Here is a 3473-nt window from a genome sequence, read left to right on the forward strand (position 1 = left end):
GCACTATAACTCCTTGTCGTAGCTGGCTTCTTGGACACTTCTCTGACAATTGCCCTTCTTGCCCATACGATCAATTTGGATGGACGTCCTGATCTTGGTAGTGTCTGGGCTGTGCCGTGTTTTGCTATAATGGATTTCACAATCTTTTTATAACCTTCTCCAGCTTTTTTTCTTCCTAACAACTACCACAAAGTTTCACAAGCAGGTCCTCATGACAGCAGGACTGATGTGATCTGCTGTTTTAGCTGTGAGGCCGCCACAGTCAGGGATATTTTTATCCTGTAACCATAGAATTGGACAAGGTGGATTTGAAATCAGCACAGGTGTACTTTGTTTAACATATTTCATGTGTGTGCTCATGAAAATTAAATAGCCCTAATTTAAATGAAGGGGGGGGGTGAATACTTATCGGTTAGGCAGGTCATATTTAAGTAATTAATTAAGTAATAACTTTAAAAGGAGCAGAAAAAAATATATCATATTTTAATATAGTATACTTCCACATACCAAAGTGTCCTTGGGCAAGACACTGAACCCCAAGTTGCTCCCGATGGCAAGCTAGCGCCTTGCATGGCAGCTCTGCTACCATTGGTGTGTGAGTGTGTGTGTGTGTGTATGAGAATGAATAACAGCGTAAAGCGCTTTGTAGAATCGCTAAGGTTAAAAAGTGCGATATGAGTGCAGATCATTTACCATTTACTTCTCAACAGATTTGCACAAAAAAGTCAAATCAGAGTTTGAATTTGTGCATCTTCTGAATGACATAAATAATAATAAGTCTAAATATTATAAAAGAAGTGTACTGGTGTGTGTAAAAGTCATGGGATGTATAAAGAGGAGATGTGAAAGATACAAGTAGTACCATATTTCCCAGACTATAACTCATGTGTGGGAAAGAAGAGACATGATTGGCCGGATATATATATATATATATATATATATATATATATATATATATATATATATATATATATATATATATATATATATAATGATAACTATAAAATGCTAAATGAAAAGTAAATGAAAATACATTGTGCATGTTTAATATCAAAACATTACATAACTCATAATCAACTCTTATATTATCAGGTCTACGGCCGGGTGATGATATTTAAAAGTATAACTGCAATAAAGATAATTATTATAACCCTTTATGATCAGGATTATGGTCAGCTGTATTACCCTACAATAGCAGTGTCATCTAAAACATGCTATTGCTCATTATATTAATACTTTTTTATTAGAATTCATTAATTCATTGAGAATTTATAAAGGTGACCTATGTATGTGTTCATATGAATCCAAACCCTTTAGGAGTGTAATATACTGTATACTTTACATGTAGACAAATTTACACAAACTGCAAATAGTCGTGATTTTGTCCATATGTAACTTTGAAGAATAAGTATGTTTAGTTTTCTGAGTGATCTGATGATCACACTGTGAGAAACAGCGATCTAGGTCTTAACACTGCTCACGTGCACCGTATGGTGGTCAATAGAAAAGAAGCACAGTGAGAAATGTGTGTAAGTGTATGTGTGATTAAGTGTATGCAAATGATTCATTCTGAATGCTTCCATTCTCATGTTTTTTTCATATTTTCCCATAAATTTGCTTGCACAACTCTGAGTTGTAACCTTTAGGAGGGGATTTCCCAAAAAACCCTTACTTTTGGGAATTGAGAAATCATTACAGTATATCCAGTTTCTCAGTTATTTGGGGATTGCTCCAGGTTAATGCACTGTGCCTTTTATAGTTTTCAGATTCTTGGACAGTTTATCTCTCTTGGGCTTCCTGTTTACTTCACCTCCACTTTAATGTTATATTAGCTCTAGCATTTGATGATGTTTTTTTTCCTTTAATGGTAAATGGTCTGCACTTATAAAGCGCTTTTTTCCAAAGCACTTTACACTGTGTCTCATTCACCAATTCACACACACACACACACACACACACCAATGGTAGCAGAGCTGCCATGCAAGGTGCTAGCTTGCCATCAGGATCAACTTGGGGTTCAGTGTCTTGCCCAAGGACACTTCAGCATGTGGAGTCATGTGGGCCGGGAATCGAACCGCAAACCCTACGATTAGTGGACAACCCGCTCTACCACCTGAGCTACATCCGCCCCTTTAATACATTCGTTTACATATTATCAATAATGCTGTTATTGTTGCTGTTGTTTAGATTGTTGAGTTAAAGAAAGGTGAGGGAATGACTATTTTTAGCTGTCATAATATGAGTGATAACAGGAGCTCATTTCTTTCACACATGGTCCAGAAAATAAATTGTAACTATAAACGGACTAAAAAAAGTCATTTTTTGATAAATAAAAAAATTGATAGCCTTAAAAATTCATGTTACAGCATTGTCCCCTACTTGAGCAAACGTGTTTGACGTGTAACTACAAAAGCACATCTACAGTAGCACCACTGAACAGTAAGGGCATACACAGTCTGACCAGAATCCCAAAGCAAGTACTTCAGCTCTGTTCTAAAAGCTTCAGAAGCCTGATTAAAGAGGCACAAAAAACATGTCTTGTGCTTGAAGGGAAACAACAGACTAAAGAATGCAGCTCACGCAACTATACCCTGATTCTTACAGGATAAATGAATAAGAAGAAATAAGAAAGACAGACCTCATGTTGAAAAATGTTTATTAATCCTTTGAAATCACTGCAGTTCCAACCATTTTTCCATTTTAGTGATAAAACTTTCCTTTAAGTCTCTCGACGAGAGCCAGTAGGTACATAAATAAATGGATAAAATAAGCACTGGGGCAAAAGAGGCTTTACATTTACCCTAAATGTTATTGATTAACCAAGACATGTCTGATGACTGAAATGAGCTTTTTTTTAGGTTTGCACTGGAGCTACAAGGCTAATACAGCTAACAAGCAAGGAAAGCTTATAGCATCCAGTTTAGCAGCATGTCATCTGCATGAATAAATCATCATGTGACACTGTCTGGCTCAAAAAGACATAACTGTCCAACAGCACAAGGAATTCATTAATTCATCAAGTGTGATTTTAATACACAAAGTATATGATCAAAACACCATATATTAGCATCTGTCTGCTACCTGAGTCTGATACTGGTGTTGAATAATACTAAACTATGTGCTGACGAAGAACTATCTACTATCTCTATCTATAGATAACATTGGGTCACACAGTGTCAGAAAGTCTGTTTGAGACACTGAACAATATAACACAGCAGTTTGACGACACAAGTGTGTAATGGTTCCAGTATGCAGTTTGGAGACCATAAGCTTTCTTTCTTCACTTGTTAGCTTGTTACATGTCCTGATGATTGAGGTACTTCATGTTTAGCCAAACCTTTTGTGACACATTCTAATTTAGTGAGATCAAGATGCTTGTTGATACCTTTACACACACACAAAAAAAAGTCTTCTTTTACACATTCTTCTTGGCAAATAAAACATTCTGATTCAGATTTGAGTCACTTGGTAAT

Source organism: Ictalurus furcatus, chromosome 16, assembly GCF_023375685.1.
Source record: "Ictalurus furcatus strain D&B chromosome 16, Billie_1.0, whole genome shotgun sequence".
NCBI classification, from domain to species: Eukaryota; Metazoa; Chordata; class Actinopteri; order Siluriformes; family Ictaluridae; genus Ictalurus; species Ictalurus furcatus.